The 27,132-nt window shown below is 40.8% G+C and overlaps 1 long non-coding RNA gene across 4 annotated transcripts in view; it reads right to left on the reverse strand.

Annotated features, from left to right (window-relative positions):
• Positions 1 to 1,521: 1,521 nt before the first annotated feature.
• Positions 1,522 to 27,132, reverse strand: part of LOC112578487 — a 401,319-nt gene continuing 375,708 nt past the window's right edge. For all 4 annotated transcript variants that reach the window (XR_006543821.2, XR_006543820.2, XR_006543822.2 and 1 more), the window contains one exon: positions 1,522 to 1,857. This is a non-coding gene — a long non-coding RNA (uncharacterized LOC112578487). The remainder of the gene's footprint in view (positions 1,858 to 27,132) is intronic.

The following is a 27,132-nucleotide window of genomic DNA, read 5'->3' on the forward strand; positions in this document are numbered from 1 at the left end:
CTCATTATCTGAAGGGAAAAAATAAAAACCATACTATTTCCTCAGAAGGACAAGGAATTCAACGATCTGAATTATAGAATGAGCTATATCTTGGGTAATCCATCCAACATTTGTGGGTATCCCTGAGTCTTTATAAAGTAAGGAACTGGAGAGCTTGACCAGGTGACTGAGTTCTAGCTAATGGAAGAGGAAATGATACTTGTCCCTTCCAGATCAAACCTGCCTTGGGTGACCTTCTTTGTCTTCCCCTCAGCAGGCTGCAAGTTAATCCTCAGAGATTCCCAGGTTGGGTTCTGCAGTAAACAGACTCTGAGTGGATTGCTTAATAGGAAAAGCCTAGGGGAAAATAGCTGTGGAAGGAAAGGCAAAAGCAGGATTGGGCAGAGGTCAAGTCAAGCTATGAAACAGACCTGATGCCAGCTTTGGCTGAGCACGTGGGATCTTAGAAGCTAAAGCAGCCCCATCTAGTGGTCAGCTCCTGTTGAGCTGAAGTGGCTAATACACCTACTACCATCAAGCCTGGAATGTGGACTACTCTAGAAGGTGACCCTGGGTAAGATCACTGGACATCTGAAGACAATTCCTCCTTTGAAGGGGGTCTGACTGGTGTGTCTTCACATCTACATTCACAGGGTGACCTTCAAAGTCACAAACTAAACAGGCCTGAGTCCAGCAGGATGTCCCTGCTCTTCACTCTGTTACACTGAACCATCTTACTGTTAAGGTGTATCTGTTACAACAGCTAGTATTGTGTTACTTAAAACACACATGCGTGTGCACACACACAATCTTTAGACGTGCCTAACACTTGAATAAAAGAACCAAGTTAAGTATACAGTGCTACTAGAATGGATATTCCTACTTCTTTAAATTGAGAGTTAATGTAGAGTCTGAACAGAGCTGTGAAGTTGGCAGAATTTGTCTTCATGGCCTCAGCTTTTGTTCTGTGACTGTCCCATCCATCCACACCCACTACAGCCACTCTCCAACTTACTTTGATAAACCAAATTTGTACCTTCATGTTCCTTACACTTGCTGCTTTTGAAAAATCTCCTTTTATTATATCCATATACTCAGCACTACTTCTAATAAAAATTAAAGTGAACATTTTTCCCCCTGGGGAAAATGCATTCTTAGACCCAGAAATAAAGGGATATAACTACTATATGTAATTTCACACATACACCATGGGACATAAGGAAAATTTGGGGATATTAGGAACCCAACCAAACTACCAGGAGGGAATATAGCTGTTTTTTAAGATCAGCTCTCTCTAACTATTAATACATGGCTCCAAGGCTGAGTCCTATATGGCCTTAGGTTATACCAGACTAGAAATTAAAAGGTGATCAGGAGAACTGGTTCGATCCCTAGGTCAGGAAGATCCCCTGGAGAAGGAAATGGCTACACACTCCAGTATTCTTGCCTGGAGAATTCCATGGACAGAGGAGCCTGGTGGGCTGCAATCCATGAGGTCACAAAGAGTTGGACACAACTGAGTGACTAACACACAACTTATAATACTTATCTACTTTTATCTCAGAGGAAACTTGTAGTAATTCTCAAATAACCTTTCCATAGTCTTCTGGTTTGATCCCTCATCACTGTGTCCACTGTCCAAGAACCGTTAAGAAGCAAGTCAGCTCTGCAGCCGGTCATGCCAAGGAGCAGGCTGCGTTCATCGGGGGTTGCTGTTGCCTGAGCTGCCTGGAGGTGTCAGTGTGGAGCACACGAGCAGCGTGTTCCTTAGGTTGGAGCCGCTGTTCCAGACGGAAGGATGGAGAAAGCTCCTCCCACTGCCTGGGTCAGAGTCTCAGGTCAACTCAGACATTTTAACTTCATATCCAGAAGAATTCCCTGTGGAAAAAAAGAGCACCTCATGAGAAGCCACATGGATTTAAGGTATATCCCCTCTCCCAATGGATCAGTTCAGTCCAGTCGCTCAGTCGTGTCCAACTCGTCGCAACCCCATGAACTGCAGTACGCCAGGCCTCCCTGTCCATCACCAACTCCCAGAGCTTACTCAAACTCATGTCCGTGGAGTCAGTGATGCCATACAACCATCTCATCCTCAGTCGTCCTCTTTTCCTCCTGTCTTCAATCTTTCCCAGCATCAGGCTCTTTTCAAGTGAGTCAGCTCTTCACATCAGATGGCCAAAGTATTGGAGCTTCAGCATCAGTCCTTCCAATGAATATTTAGGACTGATCTCCTTTAGGATGGACTGGTTGGATCTCCTTGCAGTCTAAGGGACTCTCAAAAGTCTTCTCCAACACCACAGTTCAAAAGCATCAATTCTTGGGCACTCAGCTTTCCTTATAGTCCAACTCTCACATCCATACATGACTATTGGAGAAACCATACAACAGTTTTCAATTCTTGGAATTAGGTCGGCCGGGCTGACCTATACTGGGCCATGACAGGGAACCACTCTCTGGGAGAGATGCCAAGCTATCTTCTTCAACTAATTTTGTCAGTACAGAATGAAGTCTCTCATTCTCATCTCACTAAAAACCTTCATTCAAATTGATTCCTGGCAACCACCCTACTAGATCATGGCCAAACACATCTAAATCCCAGGTTAGAGTTCAGTTGGGACTCCCACTACTTAGACAAAGTAGATTTTCAAAACAGAGTGGGAATAATAATAATATAAATATATTAACAGCTAACATTTATTGAGGGCTAACTATGTACCAAACACTGTGCTAAGTGCTTCTCAAGCAATTTTCTGATTTAACTACTGTCAAAAAATGCAAGAGATATTATTCTTTTTCACCATAAAAAAAGCAAACTGAGGTACAGAGAGTTAAGTATTATGTTTAAATTTACAAATCTAGGGATTTGCTGAGCCCAGATACGAACCTTAAACCTTAAGTTTACAACCACTGTTCTCTGCAGATAGGCACAAGCTATTGGCTGTCAAGTCAGCATGCCCTGTTTACAGAATGTGAGCACTCGTTTCGTAAAGTGTGATTAGATAAAATGTATACAGCTTGGTTAACCCTTTAGGTTTTGTACTATCTTAAACAGATATGAAAAAATAAGACTCCATGAAGCCCAGGTAATCAGAAATTCTACCAAGGGCAGAACATCCTTCTGGGAAGTTTGCTGTGTGATTAAAGGCACCAATATTCACTCTCTGTTGTTTCATAGAATCTGAACATCATTTAGGCTCAAAGTCTTTTGACTCTCCGGGAGACCCTAATACAAAGGATGGGTAACTGAGTAAAGAAAAAAAATTTTTTCTGAAGAGACAAGGGGATAGGAAGATAGCAGGGAGGGATTGGGTAATCAAGAGGGGTATTGTCCAAGATAAACTCCATTGTCTAGCTCAGGCCAAGCCGTGTTCCTGGATATGTATCAGGCCTCTCATAAGTACTCACCTATTTATAGCTTACTGGTTTCCCTAGCTGCTGTCAGTTCCCAAACTGTGTGACATCTGTTCTTGATCCCTCCTCCTCCTTCATGCTATCTTGCTATTTCCCTCCCGTGTGACATCTGTTCTTGATCCCTCCTCCTCCTTCATGCTATCTTGCTATTTCGCTCCCTACAACACCCTTAATATTGCAATATTGGTCAGTTTTTGCTGTCGCAATAAATAACTCTCAAAATCAATGACTTACACAATGAGTATGTATTATTTCTTGCTCACGTGACATGAGGGTTGCATGTGGGCTATGGTTTGACTGGGCTCCATGTGTCTCCTTATTTTGGGATCCGTGACTATTAGCTATTAATACCATCTGGCCCACGTTGTTTTCATGGTGGAGGACAGAAAAGAAACAGAGCTATTCCACGCATAATTAAAGCTTTTGCTCAAAGTCCTATTTGTCATGCTGGCTAACAATCCATCGGCTTAAGCCAGGGACTATATATACCTCATCTAGTGTAGTGGTGGTGGTGGGAGGCACAGCAAAGGTGGGGAGGGGATGAATAATTTTGAATAAATAATAAGATCGACACTAATAGAGTCTCCTCCAATTTCTCTCACCACGTCTATACAGTCACAGAACACAGTTCTCCTCTGTCTCACCCTCTCAAAATGCTGAGTGCTCTAGACCAGAAGTCCCCAACCTCAGGATCTAATGCCTGATGAGCTGAGGTGGAGCTGATGTAATAAAGTACACAATAAATGCAATGGCTCTGAGTCATCCTGAAGCCATCCCCCCACTGCCCGCTCCCAGTGCACTGAAAAGCAGTCTTCCACGAAACGGGTTCCTGGTGCCAAAAAGCTTGGGGACCTTTGCTCTAAGCTCCTGTCCTTACTGCTTTTCCATTTTCCCTCTACATGTTGTCCTAGAGCCAGCCTGCCCAGCTACCAATAGCCTCACCACTGTATTTTCAGCACCTCTTGTCTCCTTGATCTCAGACACATATTTTCTGTATAGTATGAAAGCGAGAGTGAAGTCGCTCAGTCGTGTCCGACTCTTTGCGACCCCACCAGGCTCCTCCATGCATGGAACTTTCTAGGCAAGAATACTGGAGTGGGTTGCCATTTCCTTCTCCAGAATATACTGTATACCTCTACCAAAATATCCTTCCAGTCCCACAAACTCAAGATATGCAAATACAATTTGATTATCTATCCTGATATTCCCTAAATTTGTGTTTTCCCTGATGCTCTGAATTGTCTGCTGCAACCACTTGCCCGGCTAGATGTCAATCTTGAATACAAATTCTTAACTCTTCTTTCTCTTCTCCATAAATTCAAGCATCACTGCAGCCTCCTATCAGTCTGTCCCACTCCTTGTCTCGCCCATCCTGGTCCATGCCCTTATTATCGTGTCAGCAGTGAAGCACTGTAACAGGCTTCCAACCAGCCTCCCTTTCTCCAGCTTCTCTCAATTTCAATTCTTCCTCCTTGGACCTATTGGAGTGACCTTCCTAAAGCATAAAATAATTATGATCTTTCCCAGGTGATGGCTCTTCAGTAGCCCTCCACCAATTCAAACTATTGGAACCACAGCATTCCATGGAGGAAGCTTATGGACCAACAAAGGGGGAAAGAGTGGGAATTTGTTCATTTCTTTCTCTTAATTTAGCCACAGAAGTTCTATTTTATGGGTAGACACCCTACACTATTGAATAAAGGATTCCTGAAATATCAAACCGATGGACAAGCAAAGCACTTTGACAATCCCTCACCTGTAAAAATTAAGCAAATTTCTTAAAGTTGTACACTACATAGTCAGACTTCAGTCTTCTTTTCTAACTATTTCCTGCCACTTCTATCCCCCAAAGCATACCTCATTTATACTCTTTTCTACAAGGACACCAGCCACACTGAAATATTCAATGTAGCTCTCTTGGCCAGAAGTATTATCTCCTTTTCTTCAATTCTACCAGTCAGTTCAGTTCAGTCGCTCAGTTGTGTCCAACTCTTTGCAACCCCATGAATCGCAGCACGCCAGGCCTCCCTGTCCATCACCAACTCCCAGAGTTCACCCAAACTCATGTCCATCGAGTTGGTGATGCCATCCAGCCATCTCATCCTCTGTCGTCCCCTTCTCCTCCTGCTCTCAATCCCTCCCAGCATCAGAGTCTTTTCCAATGAGTCAACTCTTCGCATGAGGTGGCCAAAGTATTGGAGTTTCAGCTTTAGCATCAGTCTTTCCAAGGAACACCCAGGACTGATCTCCTTTAAAATGGACTGGTTGGATCTCCTTGCAGTCCAAGGGACTCTCAAGAGTCTTCTCCAACACCACAGTTCAAAAGCATCAATTCTTCGGCACTCAGCTTTCTTTATAGCCCAACTCTCACATCTATACATGACTGCTGGAAAAACCATAATCTTGACTAGATGGACCTTTGTTGGCAAAGTAATGTCTCTGCTTTTCAATATGCTATCTAGGTTGGTCATAACTTTCCTTCCAAGGAGTAAGAGCCTTTTCATTTCATGGCTGCAATCACCATCTGCAGTGATTTTGGAGCCCCCAAAAATAAAAGTCTGACACTGTTTCCCCATCTATTTCCCATGAAGTGATGGGACCAGATGCCATGATCTTCATTTTCTGAATGTTGAGCTCTAAGCCAACTTTTTCACTCTCATTTTTCACTTTCATCAAGAGGCTTTTTAGTTCTTCACTTTCTGCCATAAGGGTGGTGTCATCTGCATATCTGAGGTTATTGATATTTCTCCCGGCAATCTTGATTCCAGCTTGTGCTTCTTTCAGCCCAGCGTTTCTCATGATGTACTCTGCATAGAAGTTAAATAAACAGGGTGACACTATACAGCCTTGACGTACTCCTTTTCCTATTTGGAACCAGTCTGTTGTTCTATGTCCAGTTCTAACTGTTGCTTCCTGATCTGCATATAGGTTTCTCAAGAGTCAGGTCAAGACAACTTCTATTCTTTTCTCTAACCTCAAACAGAGCCATTTCTAACCTGCCGATTCTCATCACAACCAGCCTAGACAGACAGCTGTCCCCTCTTTGAGTCTCATAAACTCCTTTTAAATAATACCCTTTACTCTGCATTGTTGGTTATTTATTTGCTTAGATCTGTCTTCCGAAGAAATTGGGAGTTTCTTGAAGATAAAGCTGTGGCTTACTTGTCCTTATATTCTTGGTCCCCTGCCTAGTGTTTGATACAAAGCAAACACTCAAATAAAATTTATAAAGGGATTGAATGAAATCAGTGACAATGGTAAAGCACTGTATCCTTAGAGCCCCCAAAAAACATTGGTTGCTTTTTGAATTCTATAGTCTTCCTGCATTATGCACATGGCACCCACTGCCCTCGCTTCTCGTTTGTGCTCAGATACTGCCTTATCGTGATGAATGTAACTACTCAATGTAAAATACAGTATTCCTCCTACAACCCAGCACTATGTTTTCTTTTAATCTTGCTTTGGTCTTCTTTACTAAATATATCAATATCTGACATTTTATTTGTTTATTTGTGAATCACCTATTGTTTCCCTCCTGCAGGCAGGGGATACGTCTGTTTCATCATTCATCTATTATCAGTTCCCAGATCAGTGCTGGGCATGTGGATGTTTGTTAAATAAATGAACAATTAGTAAATTCCTTTTCTGTTTAAACAAGCTTGAGTAGCTTGTTTTATGTTAATGTACAGGAGTAATAAAGATTGCTACTCTCCTAGAAGCATAGATATCCTGGAAATACAAGCTGTTGTAGCTTCTAGGATAAAATCTCTAAACAAGGCTAAATCTCTAAACAAGGCATTTTTTTCACTAATAAGTCCATGTAGATTCCTTTGGAAACATTCAATGTTAAGGTGAAATCCTTGTACACTAAAATCATAAGGATTGAAATCAAGGCTATAGTGTTGATCTTCATGGTATCTGGGCTTTAGATGACCTTTCAGAGAAGGCTGACTGATGTTTTAAGGAGGGTAAGTTGATCATGTAGATATCTTTGGTCTAGCACCCCTCTACAAAGGTTAGAGAACTCAACCTCTCCAAGAAATCAAGCAGTAAAGGCTAGTTTTCTAGATAAAACATACTTGAAATGACTCCCTCCCTTTTCCTCTGTTTCTTTTACTCCTGCCTAACTTGCCTTTGAGTATAATCTCTTCTTGCCTCCCCACTCCCTGAAGAATATCTCAGTGTTAGTGTTCCCTCTGGCCCTCTTGGAGTTAGTATACTTCCCTCTAGACATGAGCTGCCCCATAGAGTAGCCACTAACCCCATGTGGCTATTTAAAATTAATTAAAAGCCAATGCAATTAGAATTTTGGTTTTTCGGCAGCACTAGTCACATTTCAAGTGCTCAGTAGTCACATATGGGTTGATAATTACAGTACCAGACAATACGGGATAGTACAGATTTCCATCATTGCAGGAAGTTCTATTGGATAGGATCCCCCTTCTAGAATCCTGATAATTTAGTACACCTACTTCGCAGTCCTTGCCTCAGATTTCAATCCCCATTGCCTTTCCAGCCCCTGGAACTGGTAATACTGGGCTTGATCTGCTCTTAGTCATAATATGGTAGTGATTAGATCATGCCAAATCTGCTCTCAGGTCTTCATTTTTATGAAGGCTGATGATGATATTCAAATTACAGGTTGCTGATCAAAAGTGAATCCATTTTGTAGTAGAAAGGACAATGCACCAAGATTGGAGGAAAAGTAGTAAGTACTAGTGAAGCACTGTGGGTAATAAAATCTACAGGAAGGAGAGACCAATCAAGAGGAGAAAAGAGGCAGGACCGTGGAATAGTTTGCTTCCTTGTCATCACATAGGGAAAATGGAAATCTGACGAGGTAGAATCCAAGCGTTTGCTTGGATCTAGACTGTGTAGACATCTAGACCATGCAGAGTCCATTGTCTGTGTTACTTTGCTTTTAAGTCCCTCAGTCGTGTCCGACTCTTTGCAACCCCTTGGACTATACAGTCCATGGAATTCTCCAGGCCAGAATACTGGAGTGGGTAATCTTTTCCTTCTCCAGGGGATCTTCCCAACCCAGGGATCAAACCCAGGTCTCCCACATTGGAGGCAGGCAGATTCTTTACCAGCTGAGCCACAAGGGAAGCCCAAGAATGCTGGAGTGGGTAGCCTATCCCTTCTCCAGTGGATCTTCCCAATCCAGGAATCGAACCAGGGTCTCCTGCATTGCAGATGGATTCTTTAGCAACTGAGCTATGAGGGAACTGTCTGTGTTACTTTATGAAAGCAGTATTGTCATGGTGTGGGTGTGGAGTAAGCAGTAACAGAAGTCAGGAGACTCCTTGGGCAAAAGCTGGGTGGCTTTTTTGACTAGGTTCATGGGCCAAATCAAGTCTCATGAGGGAAGAATATGACTAATGTATAACAAGATAACTGCTTCCTGGGCTCCAGAGAGAGAGAGAGAGAGAGAGCTACTGGCCAATACTTGGAAGCCCTGCTTAGAAAAACAGGAGCTAGGTAGGAAGAACACAGATTGTTCCTTCTTCAGAGAGCTGCTAACTTTGGTTTCCAGTGATGTAGCAGCCCCTTATATTATTCTCCATGACATTCAACATCCCCTGAGAAAAGAGGGTTTCCCAGAACCCTGGAATAGAACAGAGGTGCCAGTAGAAGAGATTTGCTTATTCACCAAGAAACAAGGTCTTAAGTGAAAGAATAGACTCTCAGGAGTAGTAGTATCATGGAGGATAGGGAGGGTTGTCCTCAGTGATTCTAACTTCCTGAAATCCTGCCATAAATCCTGTTTCTAAGTTCTAAACCCTCCCCCACCTCAACCCCCCAAGAAAGAGAGAGAAGAACAATGATGCTGGCCACTGAAATCACTCTGCTAGTGGATATTCTAAAAAAAGCAAGTTGACAGAGGCCATAAATCCTCCAGTTTGCTTCCAATTCAAGCAACAAGTTTTAATAAAGCCAAATTTGTATATCATCCCCAGCATCAAATGAATAGATTAAATGCTACATGTGGAATTCAAACTATCAAAAAAAAAACCAAAAAACAAACCTATAAAACGTGGCTGAGCCTTTGAAATGAATTAGAAATTCATTTCAACATAATGTACATACCATTCTTGCTCTGGGCTGACATTGCTAATCTGCAGAATTTCTTCTTCAGACATAGGATACAAAGGCAGAAAAAAGAAATTAAAAAAAAGAAGCCTAGACCTTAACATCTTAACATCCTCAATACTCTGTAAGGCTTCACTTAGGAAACCTGGCAAGACACTATTGATTTTCCCAGAAACAAGCAAGAATCAGCTAATTCCCCGAGGCAATTAATGGCTTTGTTATTTAACATTTCTCATGGGCTTTTCATGCATTTGTTATTACAGGCTCCTTCCCAGTGGCAGAGCACTGGATCAAGTTCAAAACATAGAAGAGCGGTGGAGACATTAGCATGGGCTGAAAACCTGTGTATATATATCTGGACTGGTTTGTGTGAATGAGGTAGGGATATTATCATTCTGATTCCTGTCTTCACTGTCTGCTCTGAGTGGACCTCCTGAGCTCTGAGTAATCATTTGAGTGGAGATGAATACCATAAATGAAGCAGTTACTAAGAAAACCATACTGCAGATAAAGAGAACAGACTTGTAGTTGCCATGAGGGGGGGCAGAGGAGGGATGGATTAGGAATTTGGGATTATCAGATGTAAACTATTAATATTATATATAGAATGAATAAACAATAAGGTCCTATTGTATAGCATGGGGAACTATATTCAGTATCCTATAAGAAACCATAATGGAAAAAATATGAAAAGGAATATATATGTGTAACTGAGTCATTTTGCTATACAGCAGAAACTAACACATCATTATAAATCAACTATACTTCAATACAATAAATTTAAAAAAGAAAAGTGTTGTGCTAGCTTCTTTTACATATGATTTTATAAATGCTTTGCAATTATCTTGAGGGGCAGGTATTATTTATTATTCCAAATTTTCAGATGCATAAAGTCTAGATTAACTTGTCCAAGGCTTCACAGCTTTATAGAGTGAACCGCAATTAAAACTTAGGTTTTTAAGTCCATACCTTTTCATGGGAACTAGAATTATCCTCATTGTAAACAACATACACCCTACCAGGCTCTTCTGAATATTTCTGGTTTCCATAAAACACCACTCACAAGAGCTCCTTAAAGTATGTATTTTTATATATTTGCTTATAATGTGAAATTTTGCCAGAAATTTACCTAAAGGGAGAAAAACAGGGAATCAAACAGAATATTGTGTGCTATGTGCTCAGTTATGTCCAGCTCTTTGTGACCCCCATGGACTGTAGCCCACCAGCCTCTTCTCTCCATGGGATTTCTCAGGCAAAAATACTGGAACAGGCTATCATTTCCTTTTTTTTTTAATTTAATTTAATTTAATTTTATTTTTAAATCTGCAACACTGTATTAGTTTTAAGGGAATTTTCCTTACCTGGGAATCAAATCCACATCTCCTGTATCTCCTGCAATGGCAGGTAGATTCTTTACCACTGAGCCACCTGGGAGGCCCAAATAGAATATTATTCTGTACAAATGGCAGGGACATGCAGTATTCCTGAACCTCTGCCAAGCTGTCACCAAACATCACAAGATTTCCTAGTCAGGTTGATGGACTTTCCAGATACTCAAAAATTCAGCTGAATAGAAACCTGAATATTTCATTCTGTAAAAGCACTAAAGCAGATGAATGAAGTGGGTATTACAGAGTTCAGGATTGGCAAGCATCAGGATATAAGTGCTCAGCGCTTGGAATCAATGGACTCTTGGTGTTGTAAGAGGGTCCCTTCTGAAAGCTATGACATAAGCCATAAGTGACCTAAGGGAAGGGGTTTAGACATTCTGCCAGCTTTCATATTGCTGAAGCAGGACCTCTGAGTTACTTTCAGCAAGAGAATGTTTGCAGTAGAGCTTACACCAATTGCCAACTGTTCAGCAAAAGTTTCCTGGGTCTTTCTCATAGGAAGTAGACAACATCTCCTGGGAAAACAGCAGGAGATACATCGTGATATGGCGAACCACTATGATGACTCAGTAGCTTTTTATCCTTTCCTCAAGCCGAGTAGTTCAAAGGACTGCTTGCTATTATTCTTAGCTGCTGGGATGTAGCTTCCTGCTCTGTGTTTTCATCACAGGTGGTGATTGCTGAGAAGAAAAGTTGTTAAAAAAAAATAATAATAACTTGTCACAAGCTACTGCATGACTCAAGCATAGATAGTTCTAAGTGAAGTTCTGGAAACAGAAAACCTTCCCTTAGGAAAGGCATTTAGCCTCAGATTTGCAAAGATGTAGCCCAGTATTACTTGAATGTCTGGAATGGGCAAATTTAATTCAGATGACCATTGTATCTACTACTGTGGGCAAGAATCCCTCAGAAGAAATGGAGTAGCCCTCATAGTCAACAAAAGAATCCAAAATGGAGTACTTGGGTGCAGTCCCAAAGACGACAGAATGATCTCTATTCGTTTCCAAGGCAAAGCATTCAATATCACAGTAATTCAAGTCTATGCTCCAGGCACTAATGCCAAAGAAGCTGAAGTTGAACAGTTCTATGATGACCTACAAGATCTTCTAGAACTAACACCCAAAAAAGATGTCCTCTTCATCACAGGGGACTGAAATGCAAAAGTAGGTAGTCAAGAGATACCTGGAGTAACAAGCAAGTTAGGCCTTGGAATGCAAAATGAAGCAGGACAAAGGCTAACAGAGTTTTGCCAAGAGAACACACTAGTCATAACAAACACTCTCTTCCAACAACACAAGAGATGACTCTACACATGAACAACACCGGATGGTCAATACTGAAATCAGATTGATTATATTCTTTGCAGTCGAAGAAGGAGAAGCTCTATACAGTCAGGAAAAACAAGACTGGGAGCTGACTGTGGCTCAGATCATGAACTCCTTATTGCCAAATTCAGACTTAAATTGAAGAAAGGAGGGAAAACCACTAGACCATTCAAGTATGACCTAAATCAAATCACTTATGATTATACAGTGAAAGTAACAAATAGATTCAAGGGTTTAGATCTGATAGATAGAATGCCTGAAGAACTATAGTTGAAGGTTTGTGACATTGTAGAGGAGGTGGTGATCAAAACTATCCCCAATAAGAAATGCAAAAAGTCAAAATGGTTGTCTGAGGAAGCCTTAAAAATAGCTGAGAAAAGAAGAGAAGTGAAAGGCAAAAGAGAAAAAGAAAGATATATCCATCTGAATGCAGAGTTCCAAAGAATAGCAAGGAGAGATATGAAAGCCTTCCTCAGTGATCAAGGCAAAGAAATAGAGGAAAACAATAGAACGGGAAAGACTAAAGATCTCTTCAAGAAATTTAGAGATACCAAAGGAACATTTCATGTGAAGATGGGCTCAATAAAGGACAGAAATGGTATGGACCTAACAGAAGCAGAAGATGTTAAGAAGAGATGGCAAGAATACACAGAAGAACTGTACAAAAAAGATCTTCATGACCCAGGTAAACACAATTGTGTGATCACTCACCTAGAAATAGACACCCTGGAGTGCAAAGTCAAGTGGTCCTTAGGAAGCATCACTATAAACAAAGTTAGTAGAGGTGATGAAATTCCAGCTGAGCTACTTCATATACTAAAAGATGATGTTGTAAAAGTGCTGAAGTCAACATGCCAGCAAATTTGGAAAACTCAGCAGTGGCCATGGGACTGAAAAAGGTCAGTTTTCATTCCCATCCCAATGAAAGGCAATGCCAAAGAACGCTCAAACAACTGCACGAGTGCACTCATCTCACATGTTAGCAAAGTAATGCTCAAAATTCTCCTGACAAGGCTTCAACAGCTTATGAACTGAGAACTTCCAGATGTTCAAGCTGGATTTAGAAAAGGCAGAGGAAACAGAGATCAAATTGCCAACATCTGTTGGATCATAGAAAAAGCAAGACAATTCCAGAAAAACATTGATTTCTGCTTCATTGACTATGCTAAAGCCTTTGTGTGGATTACAACAAACTGGAAAATTCTTAAAGAGATGGGAATATCAAACCACTTTACCTGCCTCCTGAGAAATCTTTATGCAGATCAAGAAGGAACAGAACCAGACATGGAACAATGGACTGGCCCCAAATTAGGAAAGGAGAATGTCAAGGCTGTGTAATGTCACCTTGCTTATTTAACTTCTATGCAGAGTACATCATGCAAAATGTTGGGCTGGATGAAGCACAAGCTGGAATCAAGGTTGCATGGAGAAATATCAATAACCTCAGATATGCAGATGATACCACCCTTATGGCAGAAAGTGAAGAGGAGCTGAAGAGCCTCTTGAGGAATGTGAAAGAGGGGAGTGAAAAGGCTGGCTTAAAACTCAACATAGAAAAAGCAAAATCATGGCATCCAGTCCTATCACTTCATGGCAAATAGATGGGGAAACAATAGAGACAGTGACAGACTTTATTTTTCTGGGCACCAAAATCAGATGGTGACCGCAGCCATGAAATTAAAGGACACTTGCTCCTTGGAAGAAAAGCTATGACTAACCTGAAAGTGAAAGTCACTCAGTCATGTCCAACTCTTTGCAACCCCATTGACTATATAGTCCATGGAATTCTCCAGGTCAGAATACTGGAGTGGGTAGCTCCCTTCTCCAGGAGATCTTCCCAACCCAGGGATCAAACCCAGGTCTCCTGCATTGCAGGCAGGTTCGTTACCAGCTGAGCCACAAGGGAAACCCAAGAATACTAGAGTGGATAACCTATCGCTTCTCCAGCAGATCTTTCCAACCCAGGAATCAAACTGGGGTCTCCTGCATTGCAGGAAGACTCTTTACCAACTGAGCTATCAGGGAAGCCCCAAGACTAACCTAGACAGATACTAAAAAGCCGAGACATTACTTTGCCGACAAAGGTCCGTTTAGTCAAAGCTATGGTTTTTCCAATAGTCATGTATGGATATGAGAGTTGGACCATAAAAAAAAGCTGAGTACCAAAGAATTGATTCTTTTGAACTGTGGTGTTGGAGAGACTCTTTTTTTTTTATTTTTTTTTTATTTTTAAACTTTACATGATTGTATTAGTTTTGCCAAATATCAAAATGAATCCACCACAGGTATACATGTGTTCCCCATCCTGAACCCTCCACCCTCCTCCCTCCCCATACCATCCCTCTGGGTCATCCCAGTGCACCAGCCCCAAGCATCCAGTATTGTGCATCGAACCTGGACTGGCAACTTGTTTCATACATGATATTTTACATGTTTCAATGCCATTCTCTCAAATCTTCCCACCCTCTCCCTCTCCCACAGAGTCCATAAGACTGTTCTATACATCAGTGTCTCTTTTGCTGTCTCGTATACAGGGTTATTGTTACCATCTTTCTAAATTCCATATATATGCATTAGTATACTGTATTGGTGTTTTTCTTTCTGGCTTACTTCACTCCGTATAATAGGCTCCAGTTTCATCCACCTCATTAGAACTGATTCAAATGTATTCTTTTTAATGGCTGAGTAATACTCCATTGTGTATATGTACCACAGCTTTCTTATCCATTCATCTGCTGATGGACATCTAGGTTGCTTCCATGTCCTGGCTATTATAAACAGTGCTGCGATGAACATTGGGGTACACGTGTCCCTTTCCCTTCTGGTTTCCTCAGTGTGTATGCCCAGCAGTGGGATTGCTGGATCATAAGGCAGTTCTATTTCCAGTTTTTTAAGGAATCTCCACACTGTTCTCCATAGTGGCTGTACTAGTTTGCATTCCCACCAACAGTGTAAGAGGGTTCCCTTTTCTGTTGGAGAGACTCTTGAGAGTCCCTTAGACTACAAGAAGATCAACCAGTCAATCCTAAAAAGAAATCAGTCCTGAATATTCATTGGAATGACTGATGCTGACTGAAGCTCCAATACTTTGGCCACCTGATGGGAAGAACTGACTCAGTGGAAAAGACCCTGATGCTGGGAAAGATTGAAGGCAGGAGGAGAAGGGGACAACAGAAGATTAGACAGTTGGATGGCGTCACTGACTCAATGGACATGAGTTTGAGCGGACTCTGGGAGAAGGTGATGGATAGAGAAGCCTGGCGCGCTGCAGTCCATAGGGTCGCTAATAGTTGAACATGACTGTGGTACTGAACTGAATTAAGGTATGGTAAGCACTTTAGACTCTTTTGGGGGCCTCTCATGTGAAGCATTGTTAAAGAACTCACCTGCCAATGCAGGAGGCGCAAAAGATACAGGTTTGATCCCTGGGTCAGGAAGATGCTCTGGAGTAGGAAATGGCAACCCACTCCGGTATTCTTGGCTGGAGAATCCCATGGACAGAGGAGCCTGGCAGGCTACAATCCATGGCGTTGCCAAGAGTCAGACACAACTTAGCAACTAAGCACAGAGACTTTATTAATATTAATTCACAATAGCCATGGAGATAATTACTATTATCTTCACTTTACATATGAGAGAGCTAAACTCAGAGTGTTTTAAAGAAATTGCTAAGATCACATAGCCAGTAAGTACAGAAGTGTCATTTAAAAAAAAATTGAGGTTTAATATTTATATAGTTACATGTATAAACTGAACTACCATTAAATGTACAGCTAATTTGTATGACAGACTCTAGGTCATCCACCTCTCTACAGAAGACCTCATTTCATTCCTTCTTATGGCTGAGCAATACTGTGAAGTCAAAAAGATGAAAGCAAATATTGTATATTAACACATATAGATGTGATCTAGAAAAATGGTACAGATGGACCTCTTTCCAGGGCAGGAATAGAGGTGCAGATGGAGAGCACAGACATGTGGATGCAGTGGGGGAAGGGGAGCGCAGGGCGAATTGAGACAGTGCATTGTCATATATGCACTCCCGGGTGTAAAATAGGTAGCTAGTGGGCAGCCGCTGTATAGCTCAGCTCAGTGCTCTGTAATGACCCAGGCTGATGGGGTTGCAGGGTGGTGGCAGGGAGTCCAAGAGGGAAGGGATATATATATACATATATGTATACCTTATACACCTATTCACTTAATGGGACAGCAAAAACCAATACAAAATTGTAAAGCAACTATACCCTAAAAAAAAAAAAAAGGAAAGGAAAATGTACAGCTAAGGAATTGTTGTATTATATATATATCTGTAGACATCATCTAGCTCAAGATACAGTTTCTCTAGTCCAGAAAGTTCCTTACTGCCTTTTTCTATTCAATATGCAACCCAGAGGTAACTTCTCTTCTAGCTTCTATAAACATGGATTAATTATGCTTCTTATTAAACTTCATCTGAACATACCATGACTAGTCACTCTAATTTGCCTGATACTGAGGGGTTTCCTGCATGTGGACTTTTCAGTGCTAAAATCAGGGCAGCTATTCATCCTCTAAATCAAATCACCCCATACATATTCTTTTGTGTCTGGTTTCTAAAAACACAGTAATAGTATCTGTGAGATCTGCCCAGGTTGTTGAAAGTAGCAAGGTTTTGTCCTTTTTTTTCTTGCTAGATATTATTTCATTGTATGACTTTCGTAACTTTTTTATCCATTATTCTGTTGACACACATTTGTTTCCAATTTTTTACTTTCATGATTAAAGCCAAAACCACTCTCATATGAATACCTTTTTTGTAGATATAATTACTCAGTTCTCGAGGGTAGGATTTCTAGGTCATAGGGTAAATGTATATTTAGCTTTAATGATATCAAAGTTTTCCAAAATAGTTGCACTGATTTATAATCCTACCAGTATTTTTAAAACATTTTAGTTGCTCCACATCCTCACCAACACTTGCTATGCCAGTATGTTTACTTTTAGTCATTTATGTAGTGTGGTAGACTGCTGTTGTAATAAAAACAGACTACTATTCAGGACTCTAAAACTTCTGCTGCTGCTGCTGCTAAGTCGCTTCAGTCATGTCCGACTCTGTGCGACCCCAGTGACGGCAGCCCATCAGCTCCCCCATCTATTCAAGACTCTAAAACTTCTAGATGGTAACAAAAGAGGGTATCTAGGTAACTTTGGGTCTAGATACAATACCAAAATCATGATTCATAAAAGAAAAAATAGATAAATTAGACATTATCTGATAAAGGATTTGTGTCCAAAATATACAGAGAATTCTTAAAATTCAATAAGAACATAAACACTAAATTAAAAGTTGGACAAAAGATCTAAATAAACATCTCACCAAACAAGATACATAAATGGAAATCAAGCATATGAAAAGATGCTCAATATTATTTGTTATTAGGGAATTGCAAGTTAAAGCCAAAATGAGATCTCAGTATAAGCCGATTAGAATGGCTAAATTAAAAACTAATAGCATCAATTGTTGGCAAGGATATAGAGCAACAGGAACTGTCATACTTGTGAGAATGCAAAAGGGTACAGCAACTTTGGACAACAGTTTGACATACTGTTACAGAGCTAAACACAGTCTCATCATACAATCCAACAACCATCGTCCTAGGGACTTAGGTGATTAGAATTATGTCCATACAGAAGGTAGCACATGAATATTTAGTTACTTTATTCATAATCACCAACTACTGAATGCAATCAAGATGTCTTGACGTGTGAATAGATAAAAAAGTTACGATTCATTCATACTATGGAATATTATTCAGTGATAAACAGAAATGAGCTATCAAGCCCTAAAGAGACAAAAAGTAATCTTGAAGGCATACTTTTAAGTGAAAGAAATGATCTAAAAAAGTGTATACTATATGATTCCAATTATAATACATTCAAGAAAAGAAAATTATAGAAACAGTTATAAAGACCAATGGTTTCTAGGGATTCTGGGGAAGGGGAGGGATGAATAGGAGTCAGGAGATTTTATTGTGGTGCAGCTATTCTGTGCCATACTGCAGTAGTGGGTACATGACATTGTGCATTTGTCAAAACCCATAAGACAGGACTTTCCTGGTGGTGCAGTGGCTAAGACCCATGATTCCAATGCAGGGGCCCAGGTTCAATCCCTGGTCAGAGAACTGGATCCCACATGCCACAACTAAGATTCAACACAGCCAAGTTATTAATAAAAACAAAAACCAACCAATCAAACAAAAAAACTGCACAGGACTGTACAACTGAAGAGTGAACCTTTTTTGCAAGTTTTAAAAATTCTGCTAAACAGATAGAAGGGCAGAGGATCCCAGAAAGAACATAGACTGGAACAAGGGAATGTAGTTGTATTAGAAATACGAAATAATCTCACTGAAGCAGGTGGAGGGGAAAAGATGCTGACTTAAATAGCTTTAGGAATGAAATGAAAGCACTGTACTCTAGTTGATAAAGTTATTTTCCATGAGATGACAAATTAAGAATTTCGATACTACTATATCTGTACACAGGAATTGAACAAATAAGGAAATTGCTGGCAGATGGTGAAACTCAGGTCCTTCACTGTTGGCATGTGAGTATATAGACAAGTAAAGGTCAAAAACTAGAATGATCCATGTGATGGTTTAGAGTTAGAGACATCAGTAAGAACTCATTTTAAATTTAATATAGATACAGAGACTATATATAGAAATATTTATAGATATGTATATAAATATCGGTTTTCAAACACATCTATACTTTGTTCTCTTTACTAAGAGGGTCTGAAGGAAACACAGTAACAATACCCAGAACTTGGTTTTCAATATCCTTCTCCAATAGAATAAACCAGGGAACCTCAGAGAAATTACTAATTTTAAGACTGGAGCAGGAAACATACAAGATAAGCTAGAGCATCTATAGTCCAGAAATAAGGAATTGCTTATTAAAAAAAAATAATCACCACCACCAAAACAAAAAAAAATGGAAAAAAAAATACCCAACATCACTGATGAAAGTATGTCAAAAGACCACAGGAGCCAAAGGAAAGGATATCCAATGACTACAGATGAACAATTTTAGCAACAAAACAAAAAGTAGTAGTGGGCTGTAACCCAAAGTATAAAATAAATATTCATGAGTCCATACTCCTGTAAACAAATGATAAATTAATAAATGGGAAAGGAGAGACAAGTCTCCCATACAGAAGAATTAGAAATAAATTATGTAGCTACATCACACTCAAGAAGGGAAGAAAAACTCTCTTCTTCCTAAATCTGAGCTACAGGTAGTTTCTTTCTGCCAAAGAGTACAGTATGGAGATGGGGAATACAGGGCCACTTTACGGTGGGGAAAGCTAACACACAATGTGTATAATGTGATGAAAATACCATTTTATCTGTTAAATCTCTATCCCTGTAACATCAGTCTAATCATGAGAACAGCATGAGATCAGGACTTCCCTGGGGGTCCAGTGGCTAAGACTCTGTGCTTCTGAGGCAGGGGGTCTGGGTTCAATCTCTGACCAGGGAACTAGATCCCACATGCTGCAACTTATAAGATCCTGCATGCTGCAATGAAGACTGAAGATTCTGTGAGCCACAACTAAGACCCAGAGCAGCCAAATAAATAAACAAAATACTAAAAAATGAGATAAATTCTAATAGAGGATTACACTACAATATACCCTGCCAGGACTACTGACAACTGCTAAAGTCATCAAAAACAAGGAAAATATGAGAAACTCTTACAGCCAAGAGGTGCCTCAGGAGACAGAAGATGAAACATTATATGGAATCCTGCTGGGGGTTCCATGGGGGTTGTAACTGCCTGAGACTCAGGAGACTGGAGGTGTGGGGCCGCTTTCAGGGACCTAGTCTCGTCCCTGGGATATTGTCTCCAGATTATTCTTTGCTTTATTTTTGGTGGATCATATCCTTTCATCTACTCAAATTTACAGGAAAACTCTCCTGCTGTCTTGCAGTAGTCTTGTATTTTACTATACAAAGGGAAGACTTGGAAATTTAGAAGATGCCTTTTTCTCAACTAGGCTTAGTTTTCTGTAAACTTCAAGTTCCTATTGGAAATGTGGAAATTCAAAGCAGATCATTTTTCAGTATCACATTTTTTCCCCAATACATTCCTGAAATAAGCATCATAATTCTCATAATTAAATAATTTCTAATTTGTCTGTTGCTTGCAGGCTCAGTCTCTCAGTCATGCCTGACTCTTCGCAACCCCATGGACTATAGCTTGCCAGGCTCCTCTGTCCATTGGATTTTGCAGGCAAATACTGGAGTGGATTGTCATTTCTTCCTCCAGGGGATCTTCCTAACCCAGGGCTCAAACCTGCCTCTTTTCTGTCTCCTACATTGGCAGGAGGATCCTTTACCACTGAACCACCTGGAAAGCCCCAATTTGTCTGTTACACTTGTAGGTTCAAATGAGCTTTCTTAAAGGAGGATATATATATTTCAAGATACCAGAGGTCTAAACTCCTTAGCTTCTCCCATACTTTGCAAGAAACATGTAAAGCAAAGTATTTTGAAGTTGTATATTATAGCCATCTACTTAAATATTTTAAGTGATCATTTATTCATAAGGCCCCACTTTTTCCTTCCCAAAATACTTGGCATGAGGCAGTGGCAATGAAAAGGCACTCATAATGGCCACAATTATTACATTTTCTGGCAGCTTCACTCCACCCTTATATAGCAAGCCTCCAGAGCTTCAGTCCAGCCTCTGGAACAGAGAGCATCCACCTTCAACGGAGGTTCCAGCCCATGCTCTTGCCTGGGTCACCCATGAGAGCGTCAGCTGTGACTCAGCCTCACCCTGGGAACTATGGTCAGTGACTCAGCGTCACCTCGCAGGGGAAAAGTCTGTTCTTTTCCTCTCCTGAGAATTGTTCATTCTGTGCTATCTGCAGGATGAAAAACAGCAGATTGAAAACTCCAAAAAGCATTCAGCTTTAGCTGTCCCACAGTGTGGCTCAGGCTTTGATTACCAAAAAGAATGGAATGTGTAAGATGGGTTTTATAATTTTAGAAATCATTTTCAAAAGAGCTTGGTTTCATTCAGAAAGGCCAAACTTGTGCTTATGTTCTAGTCCCCGCCTGCCTCCTCTGTATCGGTCTTTCTCATGTATTTAGGAAAGGAATGTCTGGTCCAGCATCTCATATCATATCCCTTCCTCCAGGTATTCCTGGAAAATAGGAAGTGGATGTCCTGGGCCAGATGAGTGAAAAATTGACCCTCCCATCTGCCTGACCTGACATCTCAGCTTTACAGCTGTATCTGGAAACAGTCTCCAACCTCTTGAGGCAGCGGCATGGGTTTCCTCATCTATATTCCCATATCTAGGGTGACCAGATGTTCCAGTGTGCTAGGGACTGCCTCAGTTTTGGCAATGAAAGTTCTGAAAAGAAGGGAAACCCTGAGTCCTGAGCAAACCAGGACGCTTGGTCAACACATCATATCACAACACAACATATCATTGTGTTCAAGTGTCAGTATTTACACTGTTATAAGGATTCTAGTTACTGCTGGTTGTCCTCATTCCATGTGAACTTCCAGAAGGCGGGAATTATGTCAAGCTTTAAAAAATTTGTTGACAGCATGAAGGAGTTTCAGAGAGAATAGGGGAATATGTACATGAGTGAATGAACTAATTAGTCTGATAAGATTACTTATGGTTTTGAGAGGTTCCTTGATCATTTTTCTTGCTTGACAGGGGAACAGAAAGGTACCCTTTGCTCAGTAAATTTGCTTACATTATTGCTCTGGGCTTCCCTGGTGGCTCAGAGGTTAAAGCTAAAGCGTCTGCCTGCAATGTGGGAGACCAGGGTTCGATCTCTGGGTTGGGAAAACCCCCTGAAGAAGGAAGTGGCAACCCACTCCAGTATTCTTGCCTGGAGAATCCCATGGAGGGAGGAGCCTGGTAGGCTATAGTCCATGGGGTTGCAAAGAGCCAGACACGACTGAGCTACTTCACTTTCACTTTCACTGCTCTAAATCCCATAAAATGCCTGGATTATATACCTGAACATCATGATTGAATACTGGGATCATCACCAGAAAGGGTAAGGGCATCTGGCTGTGAAAACAGATAAAGCAACAAGAAATGATGGCCAAAGCTGAACACAGGCTTTTTCCAAGAGGGAAAGGCAAATGACCAGGATTTTGTTCCTGCTTCATCTTTTTTATTGGCAGGTGAGCCGGATGCATATAGTCTATGGTGGAAGAAATTCCCTGGATATTCATGTCTAAATTCAATATATTAACCTTTTATTTCCATTCAATTAAATAAGTTTTGCAGCATCTATCAGAGCACTGGGATAAGTGCCAGAGGTGAGAGGAGGAAGAACAAAGGCAAATTTGACATGTTAGAAGGCAGTATGAAGTCATACTTACTGTAGGCACGTGAAGCTGCATGGCCGGGGAGGGATCACCACTCTTACCTTCTAATTCCGTGACTCTGGGTGGGTGATGTAATATCACTAATCCTTAACTGACTCACTGTTTCATCCTGTGAAATAACAGTGCCTGTCTCGTGTGTGTGCCCAGTTGTGTCCGACTCTTAGCGACCCTTGCGCTGTTGCTACCAGGCTCCTCGATCCATGGGATTCTCCAGGCAAGGACACTGGAGTGGGTTGCCATTTTCTTCTCTAGGGGATCTTCCCGACCCAGGAATCGAAACCACATCTCCTGTATCGGTAGGCGGATTCTTTACCACTGAGCCAGCAGGGAGGCCCACCTACCTCACAGGATTATTGAAAAGATAAACGAGGTGGATGAAACACTTGACTTAGCATTTGGCACAAAAAGTTCTCCAAAGTGGTAGTAATTAGTTTAACTGTTCTTGTTTTCATGGCTTCTGCCAGTTTTACTATTACTAAAATAGAATCCTTAACATATAGGAGTCATGGTTTAGCTGAAAATGGTAACTGTTCTTTACTGATTGACCAATGATCAGAAAACAGATCACAGCAAATTGAAATACAATGTGCTAAATGCATCAATAATTGTAAATACTCCTTAATAATATGTAATGGTCAAAAAAAAAGGTTTGATCACCCATTAGTGTTCTCTTTATTTTTATTAAAACATATTATGGCATTATGTAGATAGCTATAGGACATTTCTTTAATTGGCTACATGTAAATTTAATAACAATGATACTGAATTCTTGTCAGATTTTCTCATAAAATTAACTAATTAAATTTCCATTAACAAAACTGTTGAGTTCAAAACGAATTCCTTGCACAGATACAATTATAAACCCTTGGATCTGTAAGAACAGATTTAAGCTCAGAAGAGTTCCATTAGGCCTGCAAAAGCCCCTATGACATGAGGGAGCTGCAAGGACCTCACAGTGGTTTGGTTCTAATGTGGATAACTTTGGGGATTTTCTTGCCAAATAGAGCATTGCTGCTAAGAATGGAGCCCACTTACAATATCCTGAAGCCTTTTAAATGCCAATCACCAAGATGGAGAGGCAAAGATGAACTATATGTAAAATCTTCCTCAACTGTCAAAGCCCTCATCCCATGGCGAGCCTGGAGAGAAACAAACCTGAGCCAGTAGTCTTCCCCTCGTCAGGCCCTTGGCCCTTGGGAGCCCGGAAAGCCTATTATAATGGACTGTCAAGAGAAGATGGCTGCAGCACTAATATCCTTTATATTTTATAAGAAAAATAAAAAGTAAGCCAGACCATTATATCGCCAAGATCTGCTTCTCAATGCAATGCTATTCTAACCAAGTCAGAACGTATATAAAAGATGGACGATGGAGTAAGCCTGAAGACAAGCATTATGTTTTCTTAGAGCATCTGTTTTTCTAGAAGTTTGGTGGGAAAGCATTAGTTTATATTTAATCAGACACAGATTCCTCATGAATTTTTATAATAAATCAGGATATTTAAAAATATATGTCCTTCTCTGGGACTGTACTTCAGATCCCAGGAATTCTGTGCTTATGCTCCTTTTCTGAAACTTTGGTGGGGAGTTTGAATACTCAATGTGACAACATGTTCCCATAAGTTAAAGACAAATGCAAGTTCTGTGATTTTTATGTTCTGAATTTGCATACATTTCTCTTATCTCTCCAGTCCTTTGGCACACACAAAAGCAAACTCTAGCTGCAACAAATGTGGGGTTCACTTTACCCTCCCCTCAACTCCCAGGTTCCATACACTTCTATTCCCTTTTAGAGTAAAAAAGGATTTTATGTTCTTATGTTTTGCCTTTCCTTGAGGACACAGAGCTTCACAAGATCATATACAACAGCTGGTAAGATCCCCACAAGGCAAATGCAGATGGTGATGTTAGTCACCCACACGTTGTCTGTCTGCCCAGACACTAACCTCAGGTGCACAATTTTATACCAGTGAAATGAGGGTATCTGCATGCCAGCAAAAAACAGACTTATAAAAGGTATAATGCTGCCTCCCACCCATACATGCAGGCTCTGAATCAAGAGCACAGTGGTCCAACAGAATCTTAGCTGACAAAAGGTCCCATGATTAATTGCTGCTGCTGCTGCTGCTAAGTTGCTTCAGTCGTGTCCGACTCTGTGCGACCCCATAGACAGCAACCCACCAGGCTCCCCCGTCCCTGGGATTCTCTAGGCAAGAACACTTGAGTGGGTTGCCATTTCCTTCTCCAATGCATGAAAGGGAAAAGTGAAAGTGAAGTCGCTCAATCGTGTCCGACTCTTCGTGACCCCATGGTCTGCAGCCTACCAGGCTCCTCCGTCCATGGGATTTTCCAGGCAAGAGTACTGGAGTGGGGTGCCATTGCCTTCTCCAAGTGATTAATTGCTAGATAAATAGAAAAGAAATTACTCTGATTTTTCCAAGGGGGATGACTGCAAGTCAAGGAGCAATAGTGGTCTAGATGTTTGAGTTTTAGGTCTGTGTGGACCGTGGACTCATAGAAGATCAGACATCCATCTTTACATCCCTCATACCGCTCATGGTTGCTAGGAAGGAGGAGGAGGTACAAATGAATGTCCGAGGAATGATAACTAAAGGCAGAAATAACTGTTAGAAGTTTTTAGTCTGAAAGGTTAAAGCCCAGGCAAAGTCTAATAGAATTATTAGGGTTAGAATTCCAACTTCAATTAACTGTCAGATTGTGGGTAAGTTGTTTAAACTCACCGAGCCTCTGTTTTCTCATGTATAAAATAACATATCTCAGAGAGTTGCTAAAAGAACTAAATTACAAAAAATAGCCAATGTATAATGAGAAATGGAGTGACTGCCCCAAGTAGACACCAAATAATTTAATCTTTCTAACAGACAGAGCAGATCAGCTTCCCCTGTGTAATAGAACTCAGAGTGGAAAGCCAGGCATGAAAAATAGAACGTTTATCTGGACAATTATGAACAAATGAACTGAACTGAGAAAGAGTACAACTTGGACCCAGAGATATTGGTTTTGCCTTGATTTTGCTGCTTACAAGCTACATGAGGCTGAGCGAGACATTTAACTTCTGTTATTCTTAGTTATATCAGTCAAAATTATGAATATTAATGTTTATAGTTTTATATTTATATATTTTATAATACATTAAAAGTTATAGTATTTATGGGTTTTATTTTTTAATTAATTTGTGTTGGAGTATAGTTGCTTTACAATGCTGTGTTAGTTCCTGCTGTACAGCAGAATGAAACAGCCGTATGTATACATTTGTCCCCTCCCTTTTGGACTTCCTTCCCGTTCAGGTCACCACAGAGCATTAAGTAGAGTTCCCATGTGCTATGCCATGTTCTCATTAGTTATCTACTTTATAGATACACTGTTGATACTATATATAAAATTTACAGTTTTTATAAATTTTGCTCATCCCTATAAGTAGGTCCACTTTGAGACTTTGTATGGTCAGGTGTAACCATGATTTGTCAACAGTGAAACACTATACCAACATATTGCTGCTGTTGTTCAGTTGCTCAGTCGTGTCCAACTCTTTGCGACCCCATGGAGTACAGCACACCAGGCTTTCCTGCCCTTCACCATCTCCCGGAGCTTGCTCAAACTCATGTCCATTGAGTTGGTGATGCCATCCACCCATCTCATCCTTCTCCCTTCTCCTCCTGCCTCTTATCATTTTCATACTGTTCATGGGGTTCTCAAGGCAAGAATGCTGAAGCGGTTTGCCATTCCCTTCTCTGAGAACACTGGAGTGGGTTGCCATGCCCTTCTCCAGGGGATCTTCTCAACCCAGGGATCGAACCCAAGTCTCTCGCATTGCAGGCAGATTCTTTACTGTCTGAGCCACCAGGGAAGCCCACAAATACTGGAGTGGGTAGCCTATGCCTTCTTCAGAGGCTCTTTCTGACCCAGGAATCGAACCAGGGTCTCCTGCATTGCAGGCAGACTCTTTACCAGCGGAGCTACCAGCTGGTATCATCCAAACATAAGACATTATTATGTATCAAGGTGTTTTGAACTGCTAAATAGAAAAGGGGAGTAAATACCTGAATCATTTAGTAGGCAAGATGGCTCATAGTAAGATTTCTCTTACTGCGGGAGAAAGGAAATCAGGCTTCCAAGGTTAGAAGTCAGTGTTTCTAACTTTAGATCCAATAGGCTAACAGGTCTCATCTTGAATGTTTGGAAAACTAAAGTGAGAAAAACTCTGAGGATGTGCCTGTGTCCAATTAAAAAGAACATCAGTGTAGCTCAATGCTGGCTGCTAAGGATGGAGGAGGTAGGAGTGTCAGCGGGTGTGCTGTGAATTTTCCCTCCTAACACATTACATCCTGTCTGCCCAAAATATTCCTGACAATCTACTTCTTGAAACTCTCTGTTCTGTGAACCCTCACTTGCCTGGTTTGCCAGTGGCTTTGAATGTTCTTTCTTTGCTTTCTGGCACGTCTTGCTTCCTCCCATCATCTTTATTTTCATTGTGCTGGGTCTAAACTCATTTCCTGAGGGACC

This window comes from Bubalus bubalis, chromosome 13 (assembly GCF_019923935.1).
Source record: "Bubalus bubalis isolate 160015118507 breed Murrah chromosome 13, NDDB_SH_1, whole genome shotgun sequence".
Lineage (NCBI taxonomy): Eukaryota > Metazoa > Chordata > Mammalia > Artiodactyla > Bovidae > Bubalus > Bubalus bubalis.